Source organism: Carlito syrichta, unplaced genomic scaffold (assembly GCF_000164805.1).
Source record: "Carlito syrichta isolate Samal-C Ts95f unplaced genomic scaffold, Tarsius_syrichta-2.0.1 Scaffold301618, whole genome shotgun sequence".
Taxonomy (NCBI): domain Eukaryota; kingdom Metazoa; phylum Chordata; class Mammalia; order Primates; family Tarsiidae; genus Carlito; species Carlito syrichta.
In genome coordinates, this window is record NW_007245714.1 from 242,096 (window position 1) to 263,547 (window position 21,452).

The 21,452-nt window shown below is 39.0% G+C and overlaps 1 long non-coding RNA gene across 2 annotated transcripts in view; it reads right to left on the reverse strand.

Annotated features, from left to right (window-relative positions):
* Window positions 1-21,452, reverse strand: part of LOC103257209 — a 42,388-nt gene that overhangs the window by 20,320 nt on the left and 616 nt on the right. The gene's annotated exons all lie outside the window — the stretch shown is intronic.

Below are 21,452 nucleotides of genomic sequence, written 5' to 3' on the forward strand. Positions count from 1 at the left end.
ACTTCCTTCCATTTGCAAAGGCAAGTAGAGAGAGAAGAAAGGAGAGCCTGGAATTTCAAAATTTCTGTCAATAGCCCAGAAAAGTAAGGCCTAAAGATGACTCTTAATTTAGCAGAGCATACAATGAGTTTTAACATGCAAAAGTAAACCAGAGTCCCTAAGTAGGTGGAAAACTAAACATCTTATTTTTTGAGTCAGGTTCTCTCTCTGTCACCCAGGCTGGAATATAGTGGCGTGAGCATGGCTTACCACAGCCTCAAGTTCCTGGCCTCAGGTGACCCTTCTGCCTCAGTCTCCCAAGTGACTGGGACTACAGGTGCCCACTACCATGCCTGGTTAATCTTTAAAAAAAAAAATTTTTTTTTTAAAGGAACAAGTTCTATTTTTCCCAGGCTGATCCTGAAGTCCTGGGCTCAAGAAATCCTCCTGCCTCAGTCTCCCAAAGTGCTGGGACTACAGGTGTAAGTCACCATGCCCAGCTAATTTTTCCTGATTTATTGTAGAGACAATGTCTCACCAAGTTGCCCAGGCTGGTCTCAAACTCCTGGGCTCAAACAATCCTCTTGCCTCTCGACCTCCCAAAGTACTGGGATTATAGGTGTGAGCCACCATGCTTGGCCAAGTGGAAAACTAAATTAATTTGAAAATTAAACTGTGGGAATTGTGATAAAGTACTTCTTCCTAAGGAGATTGGCCTGAAGAATGAAACCAGAGACTGCAGACTATAAAACATGACCAGTGGAAAATTCCAGTAGAGGGAATTGCTGAAGATGTTTAAAAACAAGAATACTTAAGGATCTATTTTAAGATGTTTTACTGGAGTAATGTAAACTCTATTCCCTTAGCCTAAACCTTCAAAAAAATTTGACACATTACACACACACACACACACACACACACACACACACACACACACACACACGAAATTTTATGGGAGTGGAATTTGTTTGTTTGTTTTTAATTGAGAAAAAGAAGTTATATTCCACGGCTGGATCAGCACAGTACTCAGGAGTTTGAATCAGGAGTTGGATTTGGAGAAGGCAGCCTGAGGGAATTCAAAGAATTACTGGGAGATGATTAGACTTCCCACCAACTGTGAGATGAGAATTAACTCAGTTTTTGAAATGTTCAAGGACAGAATTTATCAATGGAGATAACTTTGGTAGCAAGTAGCAGAAAAACTTGATTCAACATGACAAATAATAAGAGTTCATCATCTCACATAACAGGAAGTGTAGAGGAAAAGCAGGAAATGTGGAGGAAGGACTGATTGACACCAAGGTCTCAGGTTCTTTCCATATGCTCACCCTGACATTTCCAGCTAATAGTAACATTGTCAACACATCCATATGTAACATCCAGAGACAGGAAAGCGGTCATTTCTTGGAATTTCCTTTTTCAGAATAAGAAAATCTTTTCAAAAAGCAACTTCAGCAGTTTCTTATATATAAAATTGGCCAGAACTATATCACAGGCCATCCATTAAACCAATCTCCTGGCAAGATGATTGCTTCCATGTTGACACATCTTAGCTGACTTCATCCAATCAGGATTTGTCCTGAGTATAACCTATGCCGAATCACAAGAGGGATGAACAGAGATATCTAACAAAATCAGGGTTGTTATGTACACAGTGTTATCACCACTGACTCTTGAGTCTCAAAGAAGACAATACATTGCAAGATTGTTGTGTTGATACATGTGTGAAATATGTATATGAAGTCTGACAATTAAGTTCTTGAACTCATCCTAGAAAACGTGCTACATACCTCATTGCTGAATATCACTATGGTCACCTTTGAAGTACTCCCCTGCGGAAGCTATGCACTGATGCCATTGCCTTGTCCACCTGTCAAAGCAATTTTGGAACTCTTTTTCTAGAATGGCCATCACATTTGTTGACATCTTACCGTGGATGTCCTGGATGTCATTAAAATGTCTTCCTTTCAATATTTCCTTTATCTTTGGTAAAGAAAAAAGGGGCCAGATCAGGTAAGTAGCGAAGGTGTTTCAATACAGTTATTTGTTTACCGACTAAAAACTTCCTCATAGACAGTGCTGTGTGAGCTGGTACATTGTCGAGATGCAAGAGCTCCTTCGGGACCATTTTTACACACACCTCTCATGCCAAGATTGTCCTAATTTTTTCTCTACTGATGTTTATTTGGTCTGCTATGCTTCTCACAGTCAGCTGACAATTCTGATGAACAATTCGATGAATTTTTGCAATGTTTTTACAGTTCTGTTCACTACTGGCCATCCTGATCTCTCTTCATCAGTGACACTTTCTCTCCCCTCAGAAAAACATTTAATCTATTTGTACACTACTATTTTCTTCATGGCATTATCCTCATAAACTTGGACTAACATGTCCCTTATTTCACTTCCTCTCTTGCCATGTTTAACAAGAAATTTGATGTTTGTTCATTGCTCTGGTTCAAGCTCTGACATTCTCATGATGGCACACAAAAACATGCAACAACAATAACAAACGCCACTCAGCAAGACACCACCACACATTGACATGAACACAGCTGTGAGACACTGATATACCAATGTTATTAAACCTTACCCCATTGTTTGTACAGTGCTGCCAACATAAGCCCATGGTGGCAAATTCATTAAGTTAATTGTCAGGTCTTGTATAAACCTTAGGGAATTTGGGAAATCATTTATGTGAAGTATATGGATTGAAACAGCTTGCAATATATTAAGGCTAGTTTGATTAGCAATATCATGAATAATGGTTTCAAACAGTTTTCTCAACAGATAGTTATTTTTATTTATATAAAAAGAAAATATGTGGAGACTCAAAGTTGATTTCTTTTTTCTAGTATAAAGGAGTTAGAATGCATTTAGAATAATGTGTTTAATTCAAACTGACAAAACTAGAATGTGGCAATGAAATCATATAAGGATTAGAAAAGTAAGCTGGGAATGTTTAACTTGGGGAAAAGTGCACTTGAAAGAATATAACAGGAATCTTAATTTATTTAAAGAGTTAGTATGTGGAGGCTGGGCATAGGTGCATTTATGCCTGTAATCTCAGCACTTTGGGAGGCCAAGGTGAGAGGATCACTCATGGACTATGATGGTTAATTTTATATGTCATCTTGACCAGGCCACAGAGTGCCCAAATATTTGGTCAGATTTTATTCTGGGGGTGTCTGTGAGGATGTTTTTGGATGAGTTTAACATCTGAATCAGGAGACTGAGTAAAGCAATTTCCCTTTCTAATGTGGTGGGTCCTCATCCAAACAGCTGATGATCAGAATGGAACAAAAGTCAGACCTCCCTCAAGTAAGAGGGAACTCCTCCTGCCTGACTGCCTTGAGCTGAGACATTAGTCTTTTCCTCTTTCAGTCTTGAACTGAAAAGGGGGGAAAAAATGTGTGTGAGGTCTGACAATTAAGTTTGCAAACTCATCCTAGAAAACATGCTACAGTACATCTTTTTTTAAAGTCTCCAGTCTGCAAGCTCTTGGACAGGAATTTACACCATCAGCTCTCCTGGTTCTCAGGCCTTCAGGCTCAGACTGAAACTACACATTGACACTCCTGGGTTTCCAGCTTTCTGCCTGCGGAACTTGGGACTTCTCAGCCTCAATTATCGCATAAGCCTCCCCCCCATATATATATATGTGGTGTGTGTGTATGTATGTACCAACCAGAGCAACAATCATCCTATTGGTTCTGTCTTTTGTACAACTCTATTATGTGGGCTGAGAACTTTCCCCAAAGCAAGTCCTTTCTTCAATTCTTATGGGTGAGTGATGCATGCTCTCTAGATCTTTCTTTTGCCTTATTGCCAGGTTTTGAGGATATCTAGAATTATGTTCTACTTCAATTTTTATTGTTTCATTCATAATCACAGAGTTCTTTTTACTGGAAAATGAATGGTAGGCTATAGGGCCTTTTGCCTTACCTCCATGGGTCAGGGTAACACAATTTTTGAGAAATTAATCTGGTCAAGACCACTTCAAAAGTCTCCTACAACTTTAAAATCTCATAATTATAGAGACTTAAAGAACAGTCCTACTTAGGTGTTATCTGAAAAGCAAAGTAGATATTGTGTCCCTGTTTTTTTTCCTTTGGAACTTCTAACTTTATTTTTTGCACTCAAAAAAGAGAAAATGTAAGCACAGAGTCAGAAGTAGGATAGAGAAAAGAGAACAATAGATTGTATTTTTTAAATAACCATTTCAAAAATATAGAGACATTTGGGATTTATACTTCAAGTTTCAATTTAATAAAATTTTAGCAAATAAAAAATACTAGTGTATTAAACAGTGACATATAGTTAAGTTTTTGGTTTAACATTTGAAAACCTCTTGTAAATTCAAAAGGAACAGAGAATACTAATCTCACTCTTTGACAGTGATTAGTTTATGGCTCATAGCAAGAACAAAAGGAAAAAAGAAAACTGTTATTCTCTGCTGCATAAATCTACTCCACCCTGGTGACTTTTGCTGAGCATGGAGGTGGAACTGGGTGAGTGGTAGGATACAGATAACATTCCAGTTGCTATATTTGTGAAAACACATGAGGGTGTGCCCAACATTTTCTATCTAGGTTTAGGAGCAAATTCGAAGATTCCAGACATAATATAAAAATAGCACTAAAAAAATCCAAGAGATCATTGTACAGCACTTATGAGAAGCCATAGATAATGACATGCTGAACAATTTACAGTCCAAAATTCATCAATTGTACAATTACAGATATCCTTTTGTAATTTGTATTTAACTTCAAAAAAATACACTTTCTTATTTCAGTGTGATTTGCAGAAAATTGCCTGCTGTCGTTATTTTGGGTCTTCCCATAGATATGTGATAAAATTTGTATTTTTTTCTAAAATGTTGGTATTTTTTTCCAGTACAAATCAGCTTTTGTGTTTTGCTTTTTGTCAAGAATTGCATGACATATCCAAGTTCTTCTCAACCTTGTAATTCTATGAAAATTTTAAGTGTTCTCAACATTATGTACTCTATTATCTTCAGTGCTTTTTTGCTATCATTTACTTCTCCAAATTATGGTGTTTACTTAATGCCATAATTTTTTCCCCTTGGAATTGTCTGAATTATCTTCTTTGCTCATTGTGGTAGATAGAATAACATCCCCTCCTCCCCAAAAATGTCTGTCTATATCCTAATCCCTAGAATATGAAATATGTTGGATTACATAGCAAAGAAGAATTAAGGTTGCAAATGGAGTTAAGGTTGATAATGAGCTGACTTTGAAAAAAAGGAAGCAATCCTGAATTATCTGGAGGGGTCCAGTACAATCACAAGAATTCTTAAAAGTGGAAGAGAAAATTGGAAGTGATAACCAGAGAAACAGCAGCATGAGAAGGACTTGGCCTAGTGTTGTTAGCTTTGAAGGTAAAGGAAGGCAACCAAGAGCCAAAGGGATCGAGCAGTCTCTAGGATATGCCCTGCTGACGCTTTGATCTTAGCCAAGTAAGATCCATGTTGGACTTCTGCTTTAAATAAAGATCTGTAATATAACAAATTTTTGTTGTTTTAAGCCATAACTTTGTAGTAACATCACAGCAGCAATACAAAACTAATACATTTGCTTTGTGTTTGGTCTTTCCTTTGCACTGATGCCATTTCTACTGAAATTCTCAATAACCTTCGGGCCAAATCCAAAGACCATAGTATATTCACCCTCCCTTGATTCCTTTATTTCCCACCAGAAAAATAAGTTTAATTAAGGAAACTGCTGAGTAATCCTGAAATCAACAAAGGTGCCATTGTTATAAGGGTATAAAGGTATACAATTTTTAAAAATTAACTTAGAAACAAGGCATCAGTAAAATGCCAATTGCCTATAGTACTAATATCTTCCAATAACCAATAGTTTCTTTTTTTTTTTTTAGTTGGAGTCTCACTCTTGCCCAGGCTGGCTTGCAGTAGCCTACTCAGAGCCACTGTAGCCTTGGCCTGCTGGGTTCAGGTGCTCCTTCCTTTCAAGTAGCTGAAACCACAGGCATGTGCCACCATGTCCAGCTAATTTTTGATTTATTATAGAGACGAGGTCTTGTCATGTTGCTCAGGCTGGTCTCAAACCCCTGAGCTCAGGCAATCCTCTCACCTCTGCCTCCCAAAGTGATAGGATTACAGGCTTGAGTCACCATGCCAATAGTTTCTTGAATGACTATAAAATATTCAACACAGCACCCTAGAGAATTTTTAAATGGCCATGATACATATACAAAGTTCTTGGGAATACAGGGAAGGCACCCATGCTGAGCAAGTGACTACTGATAAGAGAAGAGGTAGGCTTGAGAGGCAGGAAGTGAAAAGTAGGTAGAGAAAGTCTGATGGATGGTTCTTAGACTGGAGAAAAAGAGGCTAGAAAACAAAAAGAGGGCAAGGCTCAGTGGCTCAGCCTGTAATCCCGCGCCTTTGGGAGGCTGAGGTGAGTGGATTGCCTGAGCCCGCAGGTTTGAGACCCACCCGGGCAACTTGGCGAGACCTCATCTCTACAATAAATTAAAAATTAGCCGGGCGTGGTAAAGCACACCTGTAGTTCCAGCTACTTGGAAGGCTGAGGCGGAAGGATCACCGGTGCCCAGCAGGCGAGGCTGTGGTGGCTGGGAGCAGCCACTGCACTCCAGTCTGGGCCACAGAGTGAGACTCCCAACTCAGAAAAAAAAGAAAAGAAAAAAGAAAACAAAAAGAGGAAAAGAGTGTGGCAAAGATAAGAAGTTTTGGGAGATTTACTGTCTTGATTATAGTAAGAACCCAACAAATATTTACAGAATGATTTGTGGGACTGTGATTTCTTCTAAGTAAAAAGCAGGGAAACAGGCTAATGCAACTTAATTTACATTTTATACATACTGACGGTCTAACTAAAATTTTACATTTTCTAGAATAGCATTTATAGAATTTTCATAGTAATGTGCTAATTCTCAAAAAATACTGATAAGGGATCTACCAACTCTTCAGAAAGCATTCAGATTTGGAGTATAAACAAATGCTTTCAACAATCCTTTTATTCACTATATAAAAGACTTAGGGCTTGTAACTGAAAAAGTTATTATAAAATTAATTAAAAATAACCAATACTTATTCTGATATTAATTGGTTATCAGAAATACTGAGTCAGGATTCATTTTATACCAAAATCAAGCCTGACTTATGAGTCTGATGGTTAAGTCAACTTTTTGTGCATTTATTTATTTGCTTTTTGAGTTGGGGGTCTCACTCTGTCACTCAGGCTGGAATGCAGTGACATAATCACAGCTCACCACAGCCTACACCTCCAGGACTCAGGTGATCCTTCTGCATCAGCCTCCTGAGTAGCTGGGATTACTGTGTGCCACCAGGCCCGGCTATACATAGCTCACTTCTATTTTATATTATTTTATTTTATTTTATTTATTTTATTTTATTTTATTTTATTTTATGGTAGAAATGAGATCTCACAATGTTGCCCAGGCTGGTTTCAGACTCCTAGCACCTGTGTGAGCCACTATGTTCAGCCTGATTAAGTTTTTAAATCTTTCCCATCACTGTAGAACATTTAGACAATAGTCAGTCCAATATGTAAGAAATCTAACTTTCAGAAAAGTTGTCACCTTTTCTACTCACTCTCCTGCTTCTCCCTTTTAATGCAAGTTGTCCAAGAAAGCAGGGAAGAGAATCACAGCATGATTCTCTGCTGTAGACCTGGAGAATAACCGGGCAAGAGATCAGGAGGACAGAAGGCTCCAGTAGGAAGGGTTCCAGGAAAAGGGAGACATAGATAATATGATAAAATATTTGGAAAGTATTAAGAACATCTGGATAGACATTATATAAATGAAACAAGGTAAATATGCAAAGCCTGAAAAACTCTAAAGACAAGAAAATTCAACCATGCTTCTCTATTTGACTCTGCAGTAAATAATATTTACCTCATCATAATGACAGGGATACCGATTACTAGTTTCTAAAAAAATAATGTCATCAAATTGGGAGAATAAGGAAAGTTAGGGTGGGGGAGCGTTATAACAGAACCAAATCTTTGTCTGTGAAATCAAGAAGCCAACACACTGGAGTAGGCTTTCTTGTGAGCTCTGCTTAGGAGCCAGAGGTTGGGATGCAGGTGCCTTGGGTGGCTCCTGGTCCCTGGTTCTCGGCGACAGGATGTCATCGCAGCGCTGCAGTGGCTCATGGAGCTCTGGGCAGGCAGCGGATCCCTCTTGCCCGGAAGTGGTCACGCTGCAACCCCAGCCTTTGGGAGGCGGAGAGAGAATCACTTGATCTCAGGAATTCCAGACCTGTCTGGGCAGCATAGTGAGACCTTATCTCTAAAATATAAAGAGATAGATGATAGATGGATGGATAGATGGATAGATAGATAGATAGATAGATAGATAGACAGACAGACAGATAGATGAATGAAATAGAAGTGGTTCTTACTCAAAAGGTGGCTTGTGCTTTAGAAATTCAACCTGACGCCTCAGCACTCACCGCAGCTTAGTGTTCCTGGTACCTCCTGGGTGAAGATGGGCGGCCTACATTAACCCTGTGACAAGTTGGAAAGCCACGTGAGTGTCTCTTAAAAGACTATAAATCACGCCTTTGGGAGGCTGAGGTGAGTGGATTGCCTGAGCCCACGGGTTCGAGACCCGCCTGGGCAGTGAGACCTCATGTCTACAATAAATCAAAATCAGCAAGGCGTGGTAGCACATGCCTGTAATTCCGGCTACTTGGAACGCTGAGGCGGAAGGATCGCCGGAGCCCAGCAAGTCAAGGCTGCGGTGGCCGGGAGCGGCCACTGCACTCCAGTCTGGGCGACAGAGTGAGACTCCAACTCAAAAAAAAAAAAAAGACTATAAAGATGAGATTCTGAAGGAGTATGAGCAAATCCTCAATACCAAACTAGGAGAATATGAATCTTCTGTGGAATTTCACACATGGTCAGATTATGTGACAATATGGGACAAGGCCAACAAGCTGTGTCTTGCAGCTTTGTTGCAGATCTGGGTACCAGGTTTGACCTCAGGAGATGGCTGCTATACACTTTTTGCAACCGGTTTAATATCTCATTTCAGCTCCAACTTTGCATCCTGAAACACAAACGTTTCTTCAGGTTCATTTTATACAACTTGAAAAACCTTAAAACTTTCTAGTTACTGCAAGCATATCTTCTTTTTTCTTTTTCTGCTTATCCAATAAACAGCTGTGCCCTACTGTGATAGATATTCCAAACAAAAATAACTGGAGCAGTAGTTTAGCAAAAGATGCATTCAGTGGCACTCAACAGAGCTTCCCCAAGCACAGTCCTGCAAGAAGTGTGAGAGAGTATGTGTATGTGTGTGTGCATTTTGTTGTTATTATTTGTATTATGCAAATTTTTTGATCTTGGGCATTCTGGCTGTGAATTTGATGCAGACAGTTATGGTTAAACACATTTGCTTGGTCTATAGAGGATCATTAAAGTCTTGTGACCACATAAGTTATCTTTTACATGTAGGTATTATTATTAAATACAATGACTGTTTCCATGCACAGAATATGAATCATAAAATAGGATGTTCTGAAATCAGAACAAACTGGAGACAGGCCATTGACACATGGACCTTGCCAGCTGCGTTGAAACAATATTTGACTCCACACTTTAAAATACCCACATGGAGTTGGTGCTCACCTTATTCACACAATCAAAGAGCTCCCTGGACCCCGAACCTCTAAAGGGAAGAGGTCACACCTGAAACAGGAGCATCAGCGTTTGGTGGGAGCATCACAATGACAGTGAAAATCCATTACTAAGAAGGATGAAGATAAATACTAGAGGAAACAAATCTAAAAGCTGAAAATACTTGCCTTGGAAAGAGGGATTTTTGATTTTTTTAAATTTCTGTGTATCAGTTTGATAATTATTTATTGTAATTGGCTAAATAATGTCCCCACCTGAAGATGTTCATGTCCTAATCCCCAGAACCTGTAAATATATTACTTCAAAGGCAAAAGGATTTGGCGGATGTGGTTAAGGATCTTGAGGTAGGGAAATTCTCCTGGATCATCAGGTAAACTTAATGGGATCACAAGACATCTTATAAGATGGAGGCAGCTGGGTCAGAGTCAGTGGGACGAAATGATGATAAAAACAGAGTTCAGAGTGATGAGATTGCTGGCTTTGAAGATGGAAGAGAGCCAGGAGTCAAGGAATGAGAGCAGCCTCTCGAAGCTGGAAGAAGTGAAGAACAGGATTTTCCCATAGAACCATCAGAAGAAACACAGTCCTGCCAACCCATTTTAGACATTTGACCTCCAGAGCTATAAAATAATACATTTGTTTTTGTTTTAAGCCACTAAATTTGTAATAATTTGTGACAGTACCAATAGAAAACTAATATATTTACTCAGAAAATAAAACCACCAGCTACAAAACTGTTAAATAGGAAAAAATAAAACATGCTAAGATACGAATTATAGAAAACATATCATCTGCTGCCAAAGCCATTCAAAATGAAGGAATAAATTAATCTAAATTAGAAAGGGATGACAATTTTAATATGCTTGTTATGATTCTATGATTTCTCATTATGCATTAGGATGAGGTTAGGAAACTTAAGGCTAGTCACATGTGAGTCTATGCTTAGCCACATTCTAATATTATTTACCATGTGTACTTTTCTCTTTTTTTTGAGTCAGTCTCACTCTGTTGCCCAGGCTGCAGTGCAGTGGTACACTCATGGCCACCCCCTGTAGCCTCGACCTGCTGGGCTCAGGTGATCCTTCCACCTCAGCCTTCCAAGTAGCTGGAACCACAGGTATGCGCCACCACGCCTGGCTAGTTTTTTGATTTACTGTAGATACAAGGTCTTGCCATGTTGCTCGGGCTGGTCTCAAGCCCCTGAGCTCAGGCAATCCTCTCGCTTCTGCCACCCAAAGTGCTGGGATTACAGGCATAAGCCACTGCATCAGGTTGTGTACTTTTCATTATTCTCACTTTTCTTTCTTACTTTTTTTTCGATTCCCCATTGCTCTATGTATCTTCTCTCTTCCTGACACTGATATTTTGTTGGGGGTAGCTAGCTATCTGGCTCCCAGAGCAGTGATCCTATCATATTCTGGAATGGTCCCTGTATCAGTCAGGGTTCTCCAGAAACAGAAATGTGATCGATGATTGATAGATAGATAGATAGATAGATAGATAGATAGATAGATAGATTTTTAATGAATTGGTTCACACTACTGTGGAGACTGGCAAGTCCAAAATCCACAGGTCCATGGGGCAAGCTGGACATTCAGCAGGAGTTGACCCTATAATTTAACTCAGAACTTCTTCATTAGGAAACCTAGGTTTTTTGCTTATAAGACTTTCCACTAATTAGATGAGTCCATCTACATTGTTGAGTGAAATCTCCTTTACATAAAGTCAACTGATTAGGTGTTTACCTCTAAAAAAAAATGCCTTTGCAGTCACACCTAGATTAGAATTTGATAAATAGTTGGTTGTCATGGCCTAGCCAAGTTGATATATAAGACTAACCATTATAGTCCCAATTCTTAAAGCATGGGTGGCAGGCACTATGCTTCTACTCTATGATTCTGTTTCCTGGCTCACAGATGGCTGGTCCAGACACACAACTCCAACCAAACCATTGCAGAGTCCCAACACAAGATTTACTGAGGAAGCTGGATAAACCAAACCCAAAAAAAGCATTTAGCTCTCTCAGGTATGGTGGCAACCGTGAGTTAGGAAGATTAGGAGATACCAGTAGCCACATGGACAGTCCATCATTCTGGACAGTCCATAGTAGAGGAGACTGAAGCAAATCTACAGAAAGAAACAGAAACAAGATTTGGGAAAAAAGAGTCTCAGTTCCAATTATCAACGGGGCCCAGATACACTTCTGCAATTTCAGTGGTTTAATTTAAAAAATTTTAAAGATATGCTCTCTTATTGCTCCCTTTTTAAATGAAGGGCTAATTTTCTTATCACTCCTTAGCTAGACTAAGCTGTATTTATGTCACATGCAATCAAGAGTCTTGACTAAGACAGACGTTATGATATCACTGAGCTGTATACAAATGCCTTATGTTTCCCTCTCCTTCTGGGCATGTGGTTTGGTTACCTGCTTTGAATAGGCACGATGTGTGACTTGTTTTGTCAATGCTTTATGAATGCAAGTATGCCACTTTAAGAGCTAGTGCGTGAGACCTTGCTTCTACAATCAATAAAAGAATTAGTGTGGTGGCGCACGCCTGTAGTCCTAGCTACTTGGAAGGCTGAGGCAGAAGGATTGCCTGAGGTCAGCAGGTCAAGGATGAGGTGGCCATGAGCGTGCCACTGCACTCCAACCTGGGCAACAGAGTACTCTGACTCAAAACTAAAATTAAAAGCAAAACAAAAAAAAAGGGCTAGTGCAATACTTGCCAGATTCTCTGCACCTGCAGTGATTGTGGAAACACATATTTACTTGGTGCCTTCAACCGCTGGCTTCTTCAGTAACACTGGGGAGTAGAGAATCTCAGCAAACTGTACATGTAGCATGAGCAGACAATAAGCTTCTGTGATGTTAAGCCACTGAGATTTTGATGTTTTCCCTTACTGCAGCATAACCTAGCTCATTTTGATTAACAGAGGATATTTACCTTCATTAAAAAATTTCCATAATTCATTCATCTAAAAAAAATCAATATTGAGCCAATCTGTATACAAAATGGAGAGTTCTTGCCCTCCCTAGTAAGAAAGACAAGCAATTCCAGACTATGTAAGATTAATGGAAGTATCAATTTAGGCAGATAATTTATAAGATCATATTTGCCTCCAAGATCATGATGGTTGCACGGTGAAAACTGAATTTAGAGCAGGAAAAGACTGAACCATTGGGCCTATACTGCAGTAGAGGAGTAATGAGGTGGTAATAATGGCTTGGATTAGGGAAGTGGTAGTAGAAACAGAGTGAAATGGGGGATTTTGAGATATACTAAAGAGGAAGGTTAATAGAGCCTGGAGATTGAGTGGATGGGGAAGAAGTAGAGGGAAAATTCAAAGCAAACATTTACATTTCTGGATTTGGGCATTTGGGCATCATCAATTCCATTTGGATATGCTGAGCTTGAGCTGGGTGCTCATAAAACACCCACAAGGTATCGGATAGGGAATTAAGTGTATTGGTTTCAAGCTCAGAGACAGGCTCATAGCTAGAAGTCATTAACATGTAGAAAGTAAAGCCATGGGTGTAGATAAGATCATCCAAGAAGAATGTGCAGAGTAGACTATCATGATAAGAGCATTAGAATTCCTTGGAGAGGCAATATTTAAGTAAGACAGAAGTATCCAAAGGGTAGTGAAAGGAAGCAAAAAGTGAAGTATAATATAGAAGTCAACAAAGGACATTGTTTCAAAAGGAAGGAACAGACAATAGCTGCAAATACTGTTGAAACATTGACAATTAAGGTATCTCATAGCAGGGATGATGTTGGCAACTTTTGTATCAAGAGTTGTTTCACAGCAGTGGGGGGGGGGGGGGGGTGGTGGTGAAAGCCTGATGATAAATGATTGAGGAGTAAGAGAGATAGCAAGCATAGAAAATTCTCTAAAAAATTTTGACAGAAAGGAGAATTTGAGTAGAAGCTAGAGGGGGGATATGCATGAGGAAGACACCTTAAACAAATGAGAATGCTAATGGCAAGGAACAAGTAAAGAATGAAAGGTTGAAGTAAAGAGAATAATTGATGGAACAAGGTCCTCAACTAGACAGGAGGAGCCAAGACCTATAATAAAGATTGAATGATGACATTCTATTGTAAAAAGAATGAAGAAGGAAGGGATAAGCATGGTTCAAAATTTGTGAATTATAAGTAATAAGCAACATGCAATATCTCATTTTTGTTGGATTCTTATAATAAACTATATAGTATGAGTATATTAAAAAAGACAGTAATCAGGGCAACCCTTTCAGGTCCCCTCCCACTGTGGGAGCTTTTCTGCCCTCTCAATAAGTCCTGGTTTCTCAAAAAAAGAAAAGAAAGGAAAAAAACAAAACAAAAAAAGACAGTAATCAAATTTGTTCAAGTGTACTGCTTGTTAACAGTCTTTTCTCAGACTCTCAAGACTCAAACTGCCTAGATTTATGGGCACTGCCTAGTCACTCCTTCTTCTGAAGGTGCCTTGTACAATATCTGAAATACAGCAAATGTTCTGTAAATGGTAATTTAATTCCCTTTCCTTGGTTGACCCTATACTCAATAGTTGGTTGCTTCATCACTGATGGCATCTGATTCTTCTTCTGGTTTCTCTGATCTGTACCTGCTGGTCTCACCCACCCTACCTGCTACCTCCCTTCTTACCCTATAAATACCTCCTGTCTGGTTATCCCCACTTTTACCTTTTCTCAGTACACATCCATCTATTTCTGACAGAATAATTCATTTTTTAAAAAATATTTAAGGACTAAATTAGTATTCTTATAGAAGATATGATGGTATCTGTGTGTACACACACATACACATTAAAAGAACACAGGAACCACTAGAAATCGATGCTGAGTGTGCAGTAATCCCTCTGAAAATAATACAACTTGCACAATTCAACAAAAACTAAAACAGATGTCAATTTTCGTAATGACAGATGCTTATGAAAGGTATATTTTCACAGACTTTGTCAAAATGTATCACAGGACATCTTAAAATGTTAAATTGAATTCTTCATTAACTAGTAATGAAACTGCATAATTTTATTTATAATTAACAAGTATAAAAACTTCAAGATTAAAAGACTGTGAAGAAACTTGCAGAGAAGTGCAGGAATTAAATAGAAACACTCATATCTATTACATTGTTCAAGGAAGATATTTAATTTGGAACATCAATCCAAGCAGACAATGTCTTCCAAAAAATGAATACTTAATTACATAACAATAAGAATCAACTTTGAAGCTAGTTCAGAGGACAATGTAAAATACCTCATTTTGGCTGGGGTCAGTGGCTCACACCTGTAATCCCAGCACTTTGGGAGGCCAAGGCAAGAGGATTGCCTGAGCCCAGGGGTTTGAGGCCAGCCTGGGAAACTTGGCAAGACCTCAATTCTAAAATACATAAATAAATGAATAAATAAATAAATATGCATGCATGCAAGCCAGGTGTTCCAGCTACTTGGAAGGCAGAGGCAGAAGGATCATCTGAGCTCAGCACGTTGAGGCTGCGGTGGCTGTGAGCATGCCACTGCACTCCAGCCTGGGCGACAGAGTGAAACTCTGACTCAAGAAAAAACAAACAAAAAAAACCCTCATTTTATGCACCTTAACTATATCTTGAATAAGAGAATATACAACACTACACAGCTATAAATACAACATTTTATTTAATAATTATGTCATTAAAATTTCTTTTAATATATCAGATAAGATTAAGAAACAATATAGAAATATTTTTGGCTATACAAATTCAGGGCTTCCATGATAAATGAAAGCTGAGGATTCTGCTTTTATTTACATACATTTTTTTCTTCAGAGAAAATGTTGACATCCAATGAAATGTTACCTAACTTAGCACTAGACAAAGCGAATACTGTAATTAGACAACGAAGACATTTGTTTAATACTTATGTGTACTTACCATATGCCAGAGACTAAGCACTTTACAGATATTAGCTCACTTAATCTTTTTTTCTCCTTCCTTCCTTCCTTCCTTCCTTCCTTCCTTCCTTCCTTCCTTCCTTCCTTCCTTCCTTCGTGATCCTTCTATCTCAGTCTTCCAAGTAGTCGGAACTACAGGTGCGTGTTACCATGCCCGGCTAATTTTTTATTCATTGTTGTAGAGACGAGGTCTTGCCAAGTTGCCTGGCTGGTCTCGAACTCGCAGGCTCAGGCAATCCACTCACCTCAGCTTCCCTAAAGTGCTGGGATTACAGACTGAGCCAACGAGCCCAGTTTTTTTTTTTTTTTTTTTTTGAGTGGAGATTTCACTGTTGCCCAAATAACTGGAGTGCAGTGGCACAATCACAGCTCCCAACAACCTCGACCTTCTGGGGTCAAACAATCCTCCCTCCTCAGCCTCCCAAATAGCTGGGACTACAAGCATGTGCCACACACTCTGCTAATTTTTAAATTTTTTTTGTAGAGATGGAGGTCTCACTATGTTGTCCAGGTTGGTCTTGAACTCCTGGTCTCAAGTGATCCCCATGTATTGGCCTCTCAAAGTGCTGGGATTACAGGTATGAGTCACCATGCCAAGCCAGCACTTAGGGAGGCCATGTAACAGAATATAGTTTTTAAAAAGTAATAAAAGTAACTGATACTGTTTTCTGTACCTCTTCATCCTACTCTATCATATATAGTCAGTAAAAGGTCAATAGAAATCCAGTGAAATTTAACTTAGACAAAAAAGATTTGAGTTAGTTTCTGGCTCTAGTCAGGGTTCTGTGTGACCCTGAACAAATTATCAAAACCAGTTGACTGATTCAGAATTAGGATGGTGTTATAGTTACAGATGCTTCAACCAAGACTTCCTAATCCACCACATTTAAACTGGGACACAAAACTCTGAATTGCCTTTAAAACTATACAGGTGATTCTGATAAGCAGACATATTTGGGAACCATTAAGATAGTAGTCTTGTCCTCTAACTTTCTGACAGTCAAAGTATGAAAATATGTGGTTCTAAACGGTCACAACCCCACTTCTTTACACATTCTCATTACAGTTCGGTGATTCATCTGGAATATCTAAACCCAGACACATCCAGAATGGTATCTTACAGGTGACTGTGATCTCTAGTACCTACTCAAACCTTCCCCTCCAAGACATGATGTCAATAAAATGAAGTCAGAAACTGAAACAATGGTTCCACACATTTAAAATGTAAAACAAAACGATCTTTATCTGAATGTGCAGAAAATGAGCACAACCCTCCAAAAGTTTCTGAGGCGACTGTGTGGGGTTCCTCCCTCCCTAATTCAAATAAACATCATAATATACTTTTTATTCACCCCCAAAATATTTTCTGAGTACTTATGTTGGACACCATAAAGAACATAAAGATGAACAGAACAAAGTGTCTGTCTTTAAACTGGCAAAGACACAGCCAGAAACACAAGAATTATAGTTTTAAGCTTTAAAAATAAGCTAATGTGGCTGGGTGCTCATGCCTGTAATTCCAGAGCTTTGGGAGGCCAAAGCGAGGGGATTGCCTAACCCCAGAAGTTAGAGACCAACTTGGGCAACTTAGCAAGATCTCATCTCCACAATAAAATAAAATTTTAAAAATTAGTTGGGTGTTGTGGCACATGCCTGTAGTTCCAGCTACTTGGAAGACTGAGGCAGGGTCAAGGCTGCAGTGAGCCATGATTGTGCCACTGCATTCCAGCCTGGGCAACAGAGTAAACCCCTGACTCAAAATAATGATGATGATGATGACGATGATGATAATAAAATTCCCATATGGTGATACATGCCCATCCAGAGACCAATACGCTAATGCTTAATAGTCTTTTAAGAACCATAAAGGTAAGGTTTACCAGCACTGAATTCAACATGGTAACTAGTACAGCATCACAAACTCATGAAATGAGATATTATCTATGTTGATATTTTAATTAAAATATTTTGATTTAAACATTGACAATAGCTGGCCATAGACCAAGGATTGAGGATGTGGGTTACACAAATATCTGCTGAATGGAAAACTAGGAGGATGACTTCAAGAAGAGTCAGTGGTAGAAACATGGTGAAAGACAACCTCTAATTCATTAGTCAGCCTGTCTCAGCTGCTTCTTGGTTGCTCACAGCTATGCTAACCTAGCATAAAGCAGTCAGAAATAGAATAGTTCATTTTGAGCAGAGGCTTCAGAAAGCCACAAATAGCAAAAGCTCTATAAATAATAGTTACAGCTGCAAATCAAAGGCTAATTATTAGTTTTTACTCCACATTCCTGTATAATACCATTTTTGAACACACACAAAAAATGAGAAATCTGGCTGGGCAGGTGTCTCAGGTTTATAATCCCAGCACTTTGGGGGGCTGAGGTGGGAGGATTACTTGATCTCAGGAGTTCGAGATCAGCCTGGGTACAACAGCTGAATGTGGTGGCACGTCTATAGTCCCAGCTACTTGGGAGGCTGAAACAGAAGGACTGCCTGAGCCCAGGAGGTTGAGGCTGCAGTGAGCCATGATGGTGCCATTGCACTCCAGCCTGGGCAAGAGACTGAGATCCTGACAAAAATAAAAACAGAAATCTTCTCACTTACCTTTAGATACTAGATTATTTAAATACATTATTCTCAATTTTCCTAGAAGAGAAATACATTTAAGTGTATTAAACAATCAAATAATGGAGAATATGCTGAACCAGAAACAATAATTAACTTGAATCCTTTTTTGTTATTTGTTCACCATATGACCCAAGCAAAGTCACTTAACCTCTCTATGCCCTAGTTTTTCTGACTGTAAAATAGAGATAATAATAACTTTCTACCTACCATCTCTCAGAGATATTATACAAAATAACAAATTAATACTATAAAAGCTCTTTGAGGTACTTGGATGAAAGGGCATAATTGTAACCACATATTAATTAGGACTAATATCCAGTAGAACTCATGAGCATTCCTAAAATTGCTGCCTGGGCAACTCAAAGGACCTAAAGAATCCTGTTTTGACTTGTGAATTTTCTTTTTATTATTATTTTTTGAGTTGGAGTCTCACTCCATCGCCCAGGCTGGAGTGCAATAGCATGCTCACGGCCACCCTTAACACTAACCTGCTGGGCTCAGGCAATCCTTCTGCTTCAGCCTTCCAGGTAGCTGGAACTACAGGCATGTGCCACCATGCCCTGCTAATTTTTTGATTTATTGTAGAGATGAGGTCTCGCCAAGTTGCTCAGGCTGTTCTCGAACCAGTGGGCTCAGGCAATCCTCTCACCTCAGCCTCCCAAAGTGTGGGATTAAAGGCTTGATGAGCCACCACACCCAGTCTTCTTTTTATTATTTATGATCAAATCTTATATATCAACAAATATAGTATGTTGGTAAAAACTAAAGGAAATTTTAGTAATCACAATTTTTATGTTCACTGTTACTCATAACTAATATATGTGTTTGGGGAAAATACAAGGTAGGTATGTTTTAGTCAGAATCATGTTTTAGAATGAATGATAAATCTACTGCAGTCATGTGAATTTTGAATTAGAAGCATTATTCTTGTCCCTATAGAATAATGCAGTCCCTATAGAATTTATATGCAGTTACGTGTTTATCTGATGCATTAAGGTGAGCATTCCTGTGACCCTTCTGTCACTTTCATCATATTTAATTAGAAACACATAGTGAAAAATATGGTTTTGTGAGGTTTTGTCCAATGTCTATCTCTAAAGTAGATGAATTTTTTTCCATTAGATTGGTGACTTCAGTATTTCTCTTTTGAAAGGTATACACATATAAAAACACTTAAATATATTCATGGGTATATAACGTACATAATTATCATATGCATGCTCATATATACCAATTTATAAAAATATCATATGAATGTACATTAACTACACATCTAGTAGCAACAACAAAACCTCCTTTGTATATTTGGGCCAGATAAAAAAGCAGTTGGTTCATAGCAATTTGTCACCATTGGTTAAAAAAAAAAAACCAAAAACAAAAACAAAACTCAAAGTTCATGTTTTATTCTTACTTATTAGCACTAGAATTATCTGTAAGATCCAAAATACTTTAACATTTGTACTACATTTTGTTTTAACAGTAAATTTGTGAGATATGCATTGTTCAAAGAAATAGTCTCAACAATGAGACTTAAAGATTTGGGCTTAAAGATTTGCCTAAGGACTTAAAGACTTGCTACAATTGTCAAGTAGCAGAGTCAAACTCCTATCTTGAGATTTTCAAATGTACTGTTCCTTCAGATACTTTATACTACGGTTAACAGCTTGATATGACAATTATGCCAGAACATGTTTACAGTATGGGTGTTTCTAATGTATTATTGAATGCCTGCAGCATCCCTAAAATTCACCTAAACTTACATTAGTTTCATTTTTTTTTTTTTTTTTGAGTCGGAATCTCACTCTAGCCCAGGCTGGAGAGCAGTGTGGCATGGCACAATCATGCCACAGAAGCCTTGACCTTCTGGGCTCAGACCATCTTCCGCTCAGCCTCCTGAGTAGCTGAGACGACAGGCATGTGCTACCACACTCAGCTAATTTTTAAATTTTTTTTGTAGAGACAAGGTTTCACTATGTTGCTCAGGCTGGTCTCAAACTCCTGGGCTCAAGCAATCCTCCTGCCTCGGCCTCCCAAAGTGCTGGAATTACAGGTGTGAGCCAACACACTCAGCCCATAGGGGGATTTTTAATGCAATATTTCAGTAATTTTCCCAAGTAAAGGTAAGAAGAAAGGAGAAGTGGTTTTGAAACTGGGCTCAATGAAGTGACACTGCATCTTCCTGAATGCAGTAATGTAAGTAATGTTGTTTCTAACTTTTGCAGAGCTCCTCTTCAGCGCTCTAGACCCATTAACAGTATTACTCCTAATTCAAACCTACCGGGTCCAAAAACTGAACTCCAAAAACTGAACACATTTTTTTTCTGCAAACAAGAGTTACCCCTCCTCCATCTATCCCAACCCTTCCTTATCTCAATCGGTAAGAGACCTTTACCCTGCTCCTCTGCAAAGCAAAACAAGGCATCACCACTGTCACTTCCATTCTTTTACCCAGCAGCTGCCCCAGCAACCAGTTATCAGTTGATCAGGCCTTCTGAATATTTTAAGAATCCACCTCCTATGGATGCTCACTCACACTCACATAGGGTCTTTATCCTTTCTCTTGATTGCAACAGCACCTTGTCTACAAGCTCTCTGCTTGTCCTACTCCTCCCCCCAGGCCATCCGTTCTTCCATCAACAGAAGAATAACTTAAATTGTAAATCTGTCCAGGGTTCGTCCTCTACTCATTGTCTCACCAGTTCATGATCTGGCCCTTGTTTTCTTTTCCAGTCTCTCATCTTTTTCAGCAACCTAGGCTTGAACTTTAAGACCTAGAGTTACTACTCAGTCTTCTCAATGCACATTATTTGTCCTTGTGCTGCATGTTTTCTATGTTTGGATCTGGATTTGCCATCCCATCCCTATCTTTGTACTGGAAAAAGCTTATTTATTAAGAGTTTAAAACTCTTAACCTGACTTGGTAAAGTCACCCATTCTTTCCCTCCGTACACCTTGATATACCATACTTCCAATCACAATTATTTGCTCGCACGTCTGCCCACTACACTGGATATTCCTTACATTCGTCCTGCTATGCACGTAGTTGGTACTCAAACTGGGGGGAGGGGAGGTGAAGAAAAGAATAAACGTCAAGAGATCATCAGCAGCTGCTAACTTAATAATTTAGTGATTTAGGAAACTACTTCTCAAACACTACCAAATCACGGTCCCGTGGGGCCACAGGATGACCTCAGCACCACACCAACACCAGACCCGCACTGTCGCGGGGGGGG